The sequence below is a fragment of the Phocoena phocoena genome, chromosome 13 (assembly GCF_963924675.1).
Source record: "Phocoena phocoena chromosome 13, mPhoPho1.1, whole genome shotgun sequence".
Classification (NCBI taxonomy): Eukaryota; Metazoa; Chordata; class Mammalia; order Artiodactyla; family Phocoenidae; genus Phocoena; species Phocoena phocoena.
The window spans coordinates 76,796,147-76,812,006 of NC_089231.1; positions in this window are offsets into that span (position 1 = coordinate 76,796,147).

The window sequence follows — 15,860 nt, forward strand, 5'->3', positions numbered from 1 at the left end:
CCCCAGAAAAACAACTCAATGAAGTGGAGATAGGCAACCTTCCAGAAAAATAATTCAGAATAATGATAGTGAAGATGATCCAGGACCTCAGAAAAAGAATGGAGGCAAAGGTTGAGAAGATGCAAGAAATGTTTAACAAAGACCTAGAAGAATTAAAGAACAAAGAAACAGAGATGAACAATACAATAACTGAAATGAAAACTACACTAGAAGGAATCAATAGCAGAACAACTGAGGCAGAAGAACGGATAAGTGACCTGGAAGACAGAATGGTGGAATTCACTGCTGCAGAACAGAATAAAGAAAAAAGAAGGAAAAGAAATGAAGACAGCCTAAGAGACCTCTGGAACAACATAAAACTCAACAACATTCCCATTATAGGGGTCCCAGAAGGAGAAGAGAGAGAGAAAGGACCTGAGAAAATATTAGAGGAGGTTATAGTCGAAAACTTCCCTAACATGGGAAAGGAAATAGCCACCCAAGTCCAGGAAGTGCAGAGAGTCCCATACAGGATAAACCCAAGGAGAAACACGCCGAGACACAGAGTAATCAAATTGGCAAAACTTAAAGACAAAGAAAAATTATTGAAAGCAGCAAGGGAAAAATGACAAATAACATACAAGGGAACTCCCATAAGGTTAACAGCTGAGTTCTCAGCAGAAACTCTACAAGCCAGAAGGGAGTGGCATGAAATACTTAAAGTGATGAAAAGGAAGAACCTACAACCAAGATTACTCTATCCGGCAAGGATCTCATTCAGATTCGATGGAGAAATCAAAAGCTTTACAGACAAGCAAAAGCTAAGAGAATTCAGTACCACCAAACCAGCTCTCCAACAAATGCTAAAGGAACTTCTCTAAGTGGGAAACACAAGAGAAGAAAAGGACCTACAAAAACAGCCCAAAACAATTAAGAAAATGGTAATAGGAACATACATATCGAGAATTACCTTAAACGTGAATGGATTAAATGCTCCAACCAAAAGACACAGACTTGCTGAATGGATACAAAAACAAGACCCATATATATGCTGTCTACAAGACACCCACTTCATACCTAGGGACACATTCAGACTGAAAGTGAGGGGATGGAAAAAGATATTCCATGCAAATGGAAATCAAAAGAAAGCTGGAGTAGCAATACTCATATCAGATAAAATAGACTTTAAAATAAAGAATGTTACAAGAGACAAGGAAGGACACTACATAATGATCAAGGGATCAATCCAAGAAGAAGATATAACAATTATAAATATATATGCACCCAACATAGAAGCACCTCAATACATAAGGCAACTGCTAACAGCTATAAAAGAGGAAATTGACAGTAACACAATAATAGTGGGGGACTTTAACACCTCACTTACGCCAATGGACAGATCATCCAAACAGAAAATTAATAAGGAAACACAAGCTTTAAATGACACAATAGACCAGATAGATTTAGTTGATATTTATAGGACATTCCATCCAAAAACAGCAGATTACACTTTCTTCTCAAGTGCGCACGGAACATTCTCCAGGATAGATCATATCTTGGGTCACAAGTCAAGCCTCGGTAAATTTAAGACAATTGAAATCATATCAAGCATCTTTTCTGACCACAACGCTATGAGATTAGAAATCAATTACTGGGAAAAAAATGTAAAAAACACAAACACATTGAGGCGAAACAATACGTTACTAAATAACCAAGAGATCACTGAAGAAATCAAAATGGAAATAAAAAATACCTAGAGACAAATGATAATGAAAACATGACAATCCAAAACCTATGGGATGCAGGAAAAGCAGTTCTAAGAGGGAAGTTTATAGCTATACAAGCCTACCTCAAGAAACAAGAAACATCTCAAATAAACAATCTAACCTTACACCTAAAGGAACTACAGAAAGAAGAACAAACAAAACCCAAAGTTAGCAGAAGGAAAGATCAGAACAGAAATAAATGAAATAGAAACAAAGAAAACAATAGCAAAGATCAATAAAACTAAAAGCTGGTTCTTTGAGAAGGTAAACAAAATTGAAAAACCATTAGCCAGACTCATCAAGTAAAAGAGGGAGAGGACTCAAATCAATAAAGTTAGAAATGAAAAAGGAGAAGTTACAACAGACATCGCAGAAATACAAAGCATCCTAAGAGACTACTACAAGCAACTCTATGCCAATAAAATGGACAACCTGGAAGAAATGGACAAATTCTTAGAAAGGTATAACCTTCCAAGACAGAACCAGGAAGAAATAGAAAATATGAACAGACCAATCACAAGTAATGAAATTGAAACTGTGATGAAAAATCTTCCAACAAACAAAAGTCCAGGACCAGATGGCTTCACAGGTGAATTCTATCAAACATTTAGAGAAGAGCTAACAGCCGTCCTTCTCAAACTCTTCCAAAAAATTGCAGAGGAAGGAACACTCCCAAACTCATTCTATGAGGCCACCATCACCCTGATACCAAAACCAGACAAAGATGTCACAAAGAAAGAAAACTACAGGCCAATATCACTGATGAATATAGATGCAAAAATCCTCAACAAAATACTAGCAAACAGAATCCAACAACACAATAAAAGGATCACATACCACGATCAAGTGGGATTTATCCCAGGGATGCAAGGATTCTTCAATATACACAAATCAATCAATGTGGTACACCCTGTTAACAAATTGAAGAATAAAAACCATATGATCATCTCAATAGATGCAGAAAAAGCTTTTGACAAAATTCAACACCGATTTATGATAAAAACTCTCCAGAAAGTGGGCATAGAGGGAACCTACCTCAACATAATAAAGGCCATATATGACAAACCCACAGCAAACATCATTCTCAATGGTGAAAAACTGAAAGCGTTTCCTCTAAGATCAGGAAGAAGACAAGGATGTCCACTGTCACCACTATTATTCAACATAGTTTTGGAAGTCCTAGCCATGGCAATCAGAGAAGAAAAAGAAATAAAAGGAATACAAATTGGAAAAGAAGAAGTAAAACTGTCACTGTTTGCAGATGACATGATACTATACATAGAGCATCCTAAAGATGCCACCAGAAAACTAGTAGAGCTAATCAATGAATTTGGTAAAGTTGCAGGATACAAAATTAATGCACAGAAATCTTTTGCATTCCTATACACTAATGATGAAAAATCTGAAAGAGAAATTAAGGAAACACTCCCATTTACCATTGCAACAAAAAGAAGAAAATACTTAGGAATAAACCTACCTAGGGAGACAAAAGACCTGTACGCAGAAAAGTATAAGACACCGTTGAAAGAAATTAAAGATGATACCAACAGATGGAGAGATATACCACGTTCTTGGATTGGAAGAATCAATATTGTGAAAATGACTATACTACCCAAAGTAATCTACAGATTCAATGCAATCCCTATCAAATTGCCAATGACATTTTTTAGGAAACTAGAACAAAAAATCTTAAAATTTGTATGGAGACACAAAAGACCCCAAAAAGCCAGAGCAGTCTTGAGGGAAAAAAACAGAGCTGGAGGAATCAGACTCCCTGACTTCAGACTATACTACAAAGCTACAGTAATTAAGACAATATGGTACTGGCACAAGAACAGAAATATAGATCAATGGAACAGGATAGAAAGCCCAGAGCTAAACCCACGCACCTATGGTCAACTAATCTGTGACAAAGGAGGCAAAGGTATACAATGGAGAAAAGACAGTCTCTTCAATAAGTGGTGCTGGGAAAACTGGACAGCTACGTGTAAAAGAATGAAAGTAGAACACCTCCTAACACCATACACAAAAATAAACTCAAAATGGATTAGAGACCTAAATGTAAGACCGGACACTATAAAACTCTTAGAGGGAAACATAGGAAGAACACTCTTTGACATAAATCACAGCAAGATCTTTTTTGATCCACCTCCTAGAGTAATGGAAATAAAACCAAAAATTAAAAAATGGGACCTGATGAAACTTAAAAGCTTTTGCAAAGCTAAGGAAACTACAAACAAGACGAAAAGACAACTCTCAGAATGGGAAAAAATATTTGCAAATGAATCAACGGACAAAGGATTAATCTCCAAAATATATAAACACCTCATGCAACTCAATATTAAAAAAACAAACAACCCAATCAAAAAATGGGCAGAAGACCTAAATAGACATTTCTCCAAAGAGGACATACAGATGGCCAAGAGGCACATGAAAAGCTGCTCAACATCACTAATTATTAGAGAAATGCAAGTCAAAGCCACAATGAGGTATCACCTCACACCAGTTAGAATGGGCATCATCAGAAAATCTACAAACAACAAATGCTGGAGCGGGTGTGGAGAAAAGGGAACCCTCTTGCACTGTTGGTGGGAATGTAAATTGATACAACCACTATGGAGAACAGTATGGAGGTTCCTTAAAAAACGAAAAATAGAACTACCATATGATCCAGCAATCCCACTACTGGGCATATACCCTGAGAACACCATAGTTCAAAAAGAGTCATGTACCAAAGTGTTCATTGCAGCACTATTTACAATAGCCAGGTCACGGAAGCAATCTAAATGCCCATCGACAGATGAATGGATAGAGAAGATGTGGTACATATATACAATGGAGTATTACTCAGCCATAAAAGGGAACAAAATTGGGTCATTTGTAGAGACGTGGCTGAATCTAGAAACTGTCGTACAGAGTGAAGCAAGTCAGAAAGAGATAAACAAATATCGCATATTAACGCATATATGTGGAACCTAGAAAAATGGTACAGATGAACCAGTTTGCTGGGCAGAAATTGAGACACAGATGTAGAGAACAAACGTATGGCCAGCAAGGGGGGAAAAGCGGCGGGGGGTGGGGATGGTGGCAGGATGAATTGGGAGATTGGGATTGACATGTATACACTGACGTGTACACAATGAATGACTAATAAGAACCTGCTGTATATAAAAAAAAAAAGCTACCGTGATAAATACTACAGATAGTTGTAGGTACAGTGCTCTGTAAATACATAGGAAGAAGCAGCTAATTGTGTCCGCAGGCAAGGATGAGAGAAATCGGATCTCTCTTTTGATTGGATTTTTCTGCCCGTTTTGAGTGTGGGGAGAGTGTATATTTTATGGCTGAAATCTCTCTACAGGCATTTCCGGTCTAAGAAGTGCATTTCCTATAAGAATTGACTACAAAGACAGAAGGCTACACTGATGTAAATACAGAACAAGGCCCTCCAGTCACCGACCAGCCAGATAGGGGGGTCTCATAATGGATATGTCATCATACTCCAAGTACAAGGGTGACCCATGTCCAGAGGATGATCCAAGACACAGGAGTTCTCAAAATGCCGTATGAATCGTCAGAGATCAAATTAGTTGAGTCATCTAGGATTATATACATTTTTTTAAATGTTGGAATGCTTTGAAAATTGGCAATGGTGTAGAGTTCATTTTCTGGTGATGCCCACAGCAGTTGGTCTTGACAAGCATTTCCCAAAGCCTGCTTTGTGGAACACTAGATCCGTGACATGCCCAGTAGCTTTGGGCAAAATGTGTATCCAGATATTCCCAGTGTACCTTCGAACTGATGCACTGCATGGCCCATGAGGGAAGAATCCCATTTATTCTCTTTAACCAGTAGACTTTTCTTTAATCCCTAGATGATGAGGTCCATGAGTACAGGACTTCTATCTGTTTTTTTTCTCTACTGTATCCCAGAAAACAGCACAATTTCTGGGATGTAGTGTCCACTTAATACATATTTGTTAAAAATAATTACATATTTCCTAAACTTGGTCACAGAAGCTCCCTTTTGGTACATGGTATACCTACCAGCATTTGCAAAAATGAAGTTTCCTTCAAACTGAAATAGCACAGTTTGTCCCAGGTGGGGCTACAAAGGTGTCTTAGGGTAGGCTTGGGGAGCGGGGAAATGGATGGGGTTCCAGACCCCCAACCTTTGTCTCAACCAGAGCACCCTTGCCTCCGTGGTAACTGCTTTATTTATTAGGATTTCTTTTCACTTAAGAGTTATGTGGTTCTACCATATTTGAAATACACTGTTCTAGAAGGAATTGCATCCCTGGGGATGTTGATATCAGTGAAGGGAACAATCAAAGTTGGGTTTGATAGATTAACTAGATGTGTTTTAGGGGGAAAAAATGTAGCTGTAAAACTCATTTGATTATGGAGTCATTTCTCTATATTTGGATTATGGAGTGAATTTCTCTATATGCCAGGTGCTCTTCTAGACCTTGAAGAGACAGGTAGTATGATAGAGAAGGTCTCCGATTTCAAGGAGCTTACAGTTTGGGAGAGAAGGATACTGGTTAATAAACCAGAAAACAATCACGTAACAAGCATGATTCCGTATAGAGGCACACGCTGTGAAGGTGCTAGAGCAGTGAGAGAAAAGTGGGAGTGTTAAGGGGAGGGATGGTAAAGGAAGGTCTCTACTGAAAGGAGACATTCGAGTTGAGGTCCCAAAGGCAACTGACAACTAGAAGAGGGGGCATCCCAGGTGGAGGGGATAGCAAGTGCAAAGACCCTGAGGCAGGAACAACATCGGTGTGTTCCAAGAACATAAGGCAAGCCGCTGTGGCCAGAGTAGAGCAAGCTAGGGAGTGAAATGAAATTGAATTGATCCAGGAGGCTGCATCTGGCTCATCTATCTTTTCGGTACCCAGCACCGTATCAGGCAAAGACCAGGTAGTCACGGATATTCGCTCAGTGTACAGATCAATACAATGAATTAATTGCATCCCTTGGTTCCTGTCCTCCACAGTCTTAGGTGCCACGTTTTATGCATATTTTATAAAGCTAATTAACACCCCCCCACCCAGATATTGTTTTTGCTGTTTTAGTAAGTATGACATGTATCCATGGGGTCAGTGTAAGAGACGATTTGATATTGACTATCCCCCTAAAACCTAAGACTTCGATGATAAGTATTGCCCGATTAACTGCCTGGAAGATGCAGAATTGCCACCTACTGCCGAAGGACTCCCTTTAAGAAAAGAGGTCCAAGAAGGACCAGTGATGTGGTTGAGGTCACACAGGGCACTTGTCGAATGCCAGGGGTGGAAAGCCATTTTCTCACCCTGCGATTGAGCTTGTGGCTGAAAGGATTAGATGATCCATTTAACTCCATGTACTGTGACATGCTCACACTTGAAGCTTTCCCAGTACAATGTGCTCAGTTCCCAAAATATGGGATTTTAAGTGAAACCCTGACATTTAGCTCTAGGGCTAAACAGCAATACTTAAATCTCCCAATTAGAAGCAGAGATGGAGACGAAATGGTCCCAAGGAATCTGGAGACACAACAGTTTCAAAAGGCAGCAAAGGGCTGGGACAGAGAGAGAGAAGTTTTAGATCTTGCACTGGGAATGCAAAGCTAAATGAGAACCATTTAAAGGCTCTGGGGGTTATAAAGTGGAATTCCCTCTTGTATAGAACACAAGAGTTATTAAGTGTGTATATGACACTCCTGTTTTACTTCATGTTCACGATTATTTTATACAGGCGAGTTTGGAAAGAATTATAGGCTGAGAGCTGGCCAAGATGGGCAGCGGGGAATGGGGGTGGCTATTGCAATGTCATTGTTGGGACCTTGGGCTACTTGGGCAAAGTCGACCTGGGGTCCATCGTGGGCTGAGGGGTTGGGGAGAAGTAGAGCGGAATTGGATTCTGTGTAGGCTCATCTTCAAAAAGGCATCCCAGGACTGGTCTTCATAGGATAGGGTCAGGCTTGAGAACTAGGGGCAGAGCCTGAGACCAAGCTCAGCTGGACTGGCTTTGGTCCACTAATGTCCAGAGACCAGGAGGGTAAAGAATTTAAATTTCACTTGCCAGGCTTTAAGACATGAGAGAGACCTCGGGCCATTCGCAACACACCAGTGATTTCACAAGTGAAAAATATAGTCTCTTTCTGAAAGAAGTCCAGGAGGCAGGGAGTTGGGGATAAAGGGCTGCTTTAAGCAGAGATCCAATTACCAACAACCCTGGGCTGGTTGCATCTTTCCTGAAAGTGGTCAGAAGCAATGACATCGGTCTCCTTAGATCTTCCTGGGTTACATTCCTTTCTAAGGGAGGCAGGGCTCTGGCATCAGAACAATTTGGATTCCCAGTTTTGTTTCTAACTCTGTGACCTTGAGAAAGTTAAATAACCTCTCTGAGCCTCAGTTTCACCAACTGTAAAATGGGGATTCAAACAGCTACTTATAAGAAAATATAATATGGTAGAGGATATGCAAAGCTGGGTCTCAGCAAGTGACAGCCATCGTATCAATAATGATGATTATATTAATAAGATTTTAATGAAGGACAATTGATTGGACTGGAGTGGGGAGCAGGCATTGTGTGTGATATCTCTTGTTTGATGACTTGGGGGAGGGTGTCTTTTATCATCTGTTCTTTGTGCCCTAGTCTCACTGTGGTACAGTTTATAAAACTTTGTTGAATTGGCAAAGGTGGTTTTATAACTTGAAAGGCATGGTCCTTACCGTGACCTGCTTCTCAATCCTGGATAATTGAGATTCTGTAGACTCTAGACTGGCTAAATGCCAACCGTATAGATCCCAAAGCTCTCCTCTTGGGTATCCCCAAGATATACTTGAAGCCTTAATTCATTGAAACTACAATGTACCTCTCTCCCTTCCTCCCACCTCCTCCCTCCCTCCCCTCTCTTTTTTCTTTCACTGAGACACATTTTCCCCCCTAATAAATCATTGTAACATATCGAACAGAACACAGTAAAGCCCCAGTGTTTGAAAAGAGCAGTCCCAGTACTTATCTACTGTGTTTCCCCAGCACTTCTGCAAGGGTCCCTTGAACAATTCTGAGGTTCTGTGAAACACAATTTGTAAACCATCAAGTTAGTTTACCCCCTTCTTGTTATACAGAGGGGAAAGCTGAGGCTAACACCAGAAGGGATTTGCCCAAGCCTAGATAAGAAATGCAGATAATGTCCCACTGTCCAGTTCAGTAATAGACGCTATGAGTCTCTGGGAGGGCTAGCACATACTTTCAAACAAGTCACCCAAACTCAAGACTAGGAGGTTCCAGTTAAGTTACTGTGAGTTAAGCTTCAGATATATAAAGGGAACACATTGATTATTTAAGACTTGTTTTTAGGCAAAAATGTTCTGATTTGGAATCAGAACATTTGTTGAAATCCGTGCTAGAGAGGCAGACGTGTTTGTTTATTCTACAAGTTTTTAAAGTGCCAACTCCCCAGCAGTGAATAACTTAACGACCCAAATACAAACCCCAACGTCCAAACTGGCTCAGGGGAGGTGGCGATTACGGAAAATCCTGCTTCATCTAGCCCAAGGAACTGACCACCAGTGAGCTGGAAAACAGACCTCAAAGCAGGAAAGAAACAGACGTGTCCAAAGAAGAAATGGAAAACACCACCCAGAAACAAGCTGACCCTCAAGAAAGACCTCGGGGGAGTGGAGTCGGGGGTTGTCTTTCCTGGTTTCTCAAGGCTGCTGGGGTCCTGCTTTCTGGATGAGGATGTGATGTGGAGACAAGTATTGGAATTTGGATCCCAGAGCATCAGACGATGGTCTTAGATCTGGGGTTGCACAGTCCATGTTCACCCAGGCTGGGCAGGAAATGTAAGTGAACAAGTGAGCTGAGTGTAAGATGATAAAAGACAGCTGGCACTCAGTCTCAGTACTGGGAGGCAATGGGGAGTTGAGGGGAGTCAGGGGACATACCTCAATTAAAGCGAGCAGCTGCTGGCCCCTAGCCACTGGTTGCCATGTGGACATGTGGGTCCGCTGTTGACAGTTTTTCTGATGCATCAAAAGAATCCCCAAACCTTGATTTTCATGAGCAATCTGCTTTCAAAAAGATTGTCCTTTTAAAACGCACAGTTTTAAAAGTAGTCTGGGGGCTCTCTCCTCTCTCGTTAATGGGACCACTAATGATGGTCATGGACTGCCAGTTGTGGTCCCTCATTTAAGACCCTTGGAGTAGATAGAGGGCACTTAATTCTACCCATTCATTCTATTGATGTGAAAAATGGACCTTGGGGTTCATCTTAAGTCACATACAATGGTGTCAGGTGTAGAGCTGGGATAAGGACCTGTTCTGAGTTCTACCTTTCTTTCCTTCGCAGTACAGATTCCAGAACAGTGTCAGTTTTCCAGAATTGAACAACTGTATATACTGAGTAGGGCCACACTAAGTTTCACGCTTTCCATGGAGAAAAGCGAATGCTACGCTGGCCCTTAAAAATGATGTCATCGTTGGTGACAACGATTGTAAATATCAGAAGGAATGCTTTGGGCAGCAAGTAACAGAAAATCCTGAGTCACATCGACTTAAACAATACATGAAATTCTTATCTTTCGCACCTGGAAGATCAGAGGAAGGACAGCCTGCAGATTCAGTGTGATCAGTAATATAATTGGGAATCTGGGTGCTTTCTGTCTTTCTGCTCTGCAAGATTCCTACCCCTCCTCTTCCTCCTATTTCTTCCTCATTCTCTCTCTCCTCTTAGTTACAACAAGGCTGCCAATAGCAAGCGAGTCTATGTGCACCATTGTCCCATCTGGAAGGAGAGAATGAAAAACCTTGAAACTTTCCCCAAGGCATGGACTCTAGATCATTCTCGTTCATCTACCTGAGCCGGATGTTCACTGCTGGACCAATACCAATACTCGAGGGAAACTGTGTGCTGATTGGCTGATCTGTGCAGTCTGCTCCAGGAACGGAGGTGGGACCCTGTGGCGGAAGGGTTTACACGTGTTTGACCACCTTTCTGTTCACCCGGTTACCTTGGCTCTTCTTGGAAAGCGGTGGGCCAACTTACGGATCTTCACAGCATCCTCAAGGTGGGCTGGACTTGGACTTTTCCACAAATACCCAGATGACTGGTGCCCTGTTTTCCTAGAAGATACAGTTTAAAGCAGAACTTCTCAACCTTTAATTGCACCAGAACCCCCGAGGAATCTGATAAAAATGGACTTTCCCAGTCCCCCGTACCTAGAGGAGTACGATTCAGGAGGTCAGAGAATCTGCATGTATTACAAACTTCCCAGGTGATTTTGATTTGGCTGGTCAAGTATCATACTTTAAGGGATGCTGCTCTAGGCTATAAAACCTGGCTGTCCTACAGCTCAAGAATATTCAAGTGGCCACCGGCATCAGGGAAATTCTGTGGTTCATGAAGGGGAGAGTTTTAATCTGTTATGGCACAATAGAACTCTCTTTTTCGTAATTACCTTTGAATTCTTGGAAGAGAAAATTTCTAATTACGCTTTTCTGGAGTGCATCCACGGAACTTTTGGAAAAGAGTGAGGAAGCGTTGAAAGAGATGAAATGTCATTTGTTCCCTCGGCTTCCACCCACATTCCCAAATTATCCTTGGCATGTGGGTCACAGAATATTGGATGGAGCGTTGTCCCAATTGTGAGCAACGCTATTTGTGGGATTTTAGCTACTGTATGATTTAGGTTGTACTTACATTAAAGTTGAATCCCAAGTGAGAAATTATTTCCTTTTAATGCTCATTGAATCATTCTGATAACACCAGGGAGTTTGGTGCTAGCACTTAACTCCCCTCTATAACTTGCTATACCCCTTTTTTGCCAAAGAGAGAGGAGAGCTTGGGTTCAGAGGCTTGAAATCGAATATCACTATAATTATGTTAACTTTAATACAATGAAAAGCATCTAACTGTCATTTAATTATATTGTTTTCTTTCATCATGTGTTGGATAGGATACATGCTAGATTATGCTGACCTAAAAAAAAAAAATCCCAGTGGCCTGACCATCACATGGTACTTGATACTCACACGACTTGTTTGTCTATCACGGATCTCAGGGGGATTCTGCTCGTTGGAATCACTCAGAGACCCGGGCTGATGGAACAGCCACCATCTCCAACAAGGTCAATTTTCATGGCAGAGAGCAAGAGAATTCTGAATGTTCTCACATTGGCTGTTAAATATCGTGGTCTGGACATGACACATGGAACTTCTGCTCACAGACCGTTGGCCAGAACTAGTCACACGGCCCCGCCTAACCACAGGGGCCCAGGAAGTGAGAATCTTCCCGTGACCGGGAGTGGGGAAATGTAGATATTTGGTAAAGAGCACGGATGCTTGCTACACACTGTGGTTATTTGCTGTCTCCCAGCCAGTGTTCTCCCATTGTTCTTTTCTTCCAGATTCTGAGGGGAGGCACCTTCCCGAGGGATGTGTGAACACAGAGAGTACAGCGAATATTCATGCAAAACTGTAACAAGACAGCCTAGCCTTGCTCCTGGGTTCAGTCCCTTTCTCTCTGTGTGACATTGGGCGAATTGCTTCACTTCCTTGGTCCTCAGTTTCCTCATCCTTGAAGCGGGATAGTTATAATAGCATCGACTTCAGAGGGTCTTCAAGAGACTGAAAGAGTTAATATATGCAAAGAACATGGCTCGGTAAACATTGGCTATGATTTTTAGAGCCCTAGTGTCAATTCATTACATAAGCAATTACAATTAAGTATAAGGGATGTCCCTAAAGGGAAGCACAGGGTGTGGGAGTCCCTAGCAGTGGGAGAGAATCCAGTTTAGGGCTTTAGGAGACAAAGTTCTCCCTGAAGAAGAGGCCATGTTATTAGCCAAGCAAAGAAGGTGGAGATATAGGTTCCAGGCAGAGGGAATGCACAGGTGTAGAGCCATGGTGAGCTTTGATGGACTTCCTTCTGAAATGCTGGGTTGAGAGCCCCTTTGCATAAATGTTCTGATGCTTTTCCTTTGGTGCCTTGTGAGCGATGTTGGATTCTTGTCTCTGCAGAACTCCTGATCCTCATGAAGGGTCTCAGCCTTTCAGACCATCCTTTGCCTTGCCCCTTGGATGTTATAGCTCCCTATGGCCCAAGACCAGTTCACTGAGACCTCTCTCGGGGTGGCCTGAGAATGACTGGCACGCCGTAGTGGCGAGGCGCTTTTCTTGGAGAATTTTTGGAAACATAGGGGCTAGAGAAATTAGGACTTGGATTACTTTAGCAAGCGAATGGTTTTTCAGAGCCTAGAGAGCCAGGGTGTGTGTGCTGTGGCAAAGGGATCAGGAGAGCTGGTGAGGAAGAGGCAGGAAGAAGTCCACAGGGCATTCTTAGAAAAGGCAGAAAATTGCAGTGCTCTGGCTCAGAAGAGCTACATCAAGACCTTGTTAATTTCAGACCAGTTTACCTTCCGCAGTCACTTTGGCTCGGTTTTACTCACCATGAACCCTCAGCCAGGTGTGCGGGCTTCAAAAAAAGTGCTTTGAGTCCTAGTCTTGGCTCTAGCAGTCACCCAGCTGAGACTTCGATGAGGCTGGTATCACTTGTCTGGCAGCCTGGCCAGAATGTCACTCTCTGGGCAAACCAGACTTTCTGGAAAGAACTTCCGCTTGACCAGCAGGCAAGAGCAAAGCACACAGTGGTGAGGTACAGTGGAAGCTTCCTAGCCTCCAGGAATCATGAATCAGAGTAGCCTGATGCTGAAGAATTAGTGAAAGCACCAATCATGGCAACAGTATCTACCACCATGACTCGACCTCCTACTATGTGCTGGGCACTGCCATCAGCCCTCTCCATGGATGATCTCATTTAATTCCCACAACAGCCTTGAAAGGGGAGCACGATTTCAAGAAGGATCCTCTACTTTATCTGATTTGACACAGCTCATTGGACGGAATAGCCATGGCCAAATGTAAAATCACGGTTCTTATTACTAAGAAACATGTGTAATTGATGCTCCAGACTTCTATCCTATTCCTGTCTCTGTAACCCATCTCCTCACTCAAGAAAAAGCTTAAGGATTTAATGTTTTACTGCTTTACCCATGTCACCCGAAAGAAAATGTCCCACATGCTGGTACTAAAATCCCTAATTTGAGTTGAGGAAACTGAGGCTCAAAGAAGTCAAGTTATACAGAATTCCAAAGTGGCAGAGCTGAGATTGTTTTTTTTTTTTCCCCCTTCAACTTTTTATTTTGACATAAGTTCAGACTTGCACAGAAGTTCTGAAGAATCCCTGTAGACTCTTTACCCAGTGCCCCCAATATTAATACTTTGTCACATTTATTTTACTCTCCCCCAACTTCTTTTAAACCATCTGAGATTCAGTTGCAGACCTAATGCCTTTTTACCTCTAAATACTTTAGTGTTTATTTCCTAAAAATAAGGATGATCTCTTACATAATCACAGTACAGCTAGTAAAATCAGGGAATTGATATAGATACAGATAAAATATTACTATCTAGTCTGTAGACTTAGTTTATCTTTTACCAATTGACAGATTGTCCCAATAATGTCCTTTATAGCAAAATGATAAGAAATAAGAAAGAGGAGGGAGGGAGGAAGAGAGGGAGGGAGAGAGAGAGAGAGAGAGAGGCAAAAGCAAAGTAAAATAATAAAAAAGAGAAGAAAAAGGAAAGAAAAAATATTTGAATTTTTAAAAAACTTGCCACGTTTGTCTTTATTTTGTTCTTTATATTTTGAAAGTGAAAAGAAATAGTATCAAGAGAGAGAGGGAGAGAGGGAGAGAGGGAGAGAGACGAAGGGAGAGAGAGGCAAAAAACAAAATAAAATAAGAAAAAAAAGAGAAGGAAAAGGGAAAAAATTTGAATCACTTAGGGCATTTACTTGCCTCTTGAGTCTCTGTGAATCTGGGAGAGTCCTCGGTCTCTCTTTGTGTCTCATGCCATTGACAGTTTTAAAGAGTACAGGCCAGTTATTTTGTAGAACGTTCAACCATTTGGATGTGTCACGTTAGACTTATGTGATGTACTTTGGACAGGACCTCCACAGAAGTGATGTGTACCTCTCAGTGCGTCACAGCAGGAGGCATGTGACGTCAAGATTTGTTCCGTGACTGGAGAGGTTAGCTTTGATCACTCAGTGAAGGTGGTATCTATTTTTCCCTTTGTAGTTCATATCTTGTGGGGAAATACTTTGAAACTACATGAAGATCAGAGCCTGGACTTGTGACCTAGCCGTCTGACCCCAGAACTCACAGTCATCTGCTACACTTAACATTTCCCTGCGTCGCTGGCATTCACTCAGGATTTGCCAGGCACTGTTCTAAGTAAGTAAATGTGCTATTTCTTTTAACTCTCACAATACTTTCCAGAGCTGTGGGTGTCCCATCTCTAACCCTCAGTCCCTCATCTACGTTATATTGATGCTATATATTCAGGATCCAGATGAGTCCGTCATCTCTTGCTAAAAGAATTTTGAGAATGTTCATAGCAGCATTATTTACAATTGCCAAGACATAGAAACAACCTAAGTGTCCATCAGCAGATGAATGGGTAAAGAAGATGTGGGGTATGTATGCAATAGAAGACCACTCAGCCATAAAAAACCAAAATTTTGCCATTTGCAGCGACATGGATGGACTTGGAGGGTGTTACGCTGAGTAAAATAAGTCAGACAGAGAAAGACAAATACTGTATGATCTCACTTATATGTAGGATCTGAAAAATACAAGGAACTAGTAAAAAGAACGAAAAGAAGCAGACTCACAGATACAGAGAACAAACTAGTGGTTACCAGTGGGGAGGGGGGCAGTGGGAGGTACACACTACTGGGTGTAAGATAGGTTCAAGGGTGTTATGGTACAACGTGGTGAATAGAGCCAATATTTTGTAATAACTGTAAATGAAAAGTAACCTTTAAAAATTATATAAAAATGGAAAATTTAAAAATTAGAAAAAAGAATTCTGACGAAGTTGAACTCCAGTTCCACGCATTGGTCATAGGACCCAAACTGGAAGCTGAAAGGGCTCTCACAGACCCCCAAGGAGGAATGTCCCTAGAAGTATTATCCAAACAAAATCCCTGCCAGAGAAGTGAACTAATAGGGGAAAATCCATGTGCGTGCCACTCAGAAAGGGCCTGGGTTGACTGCAG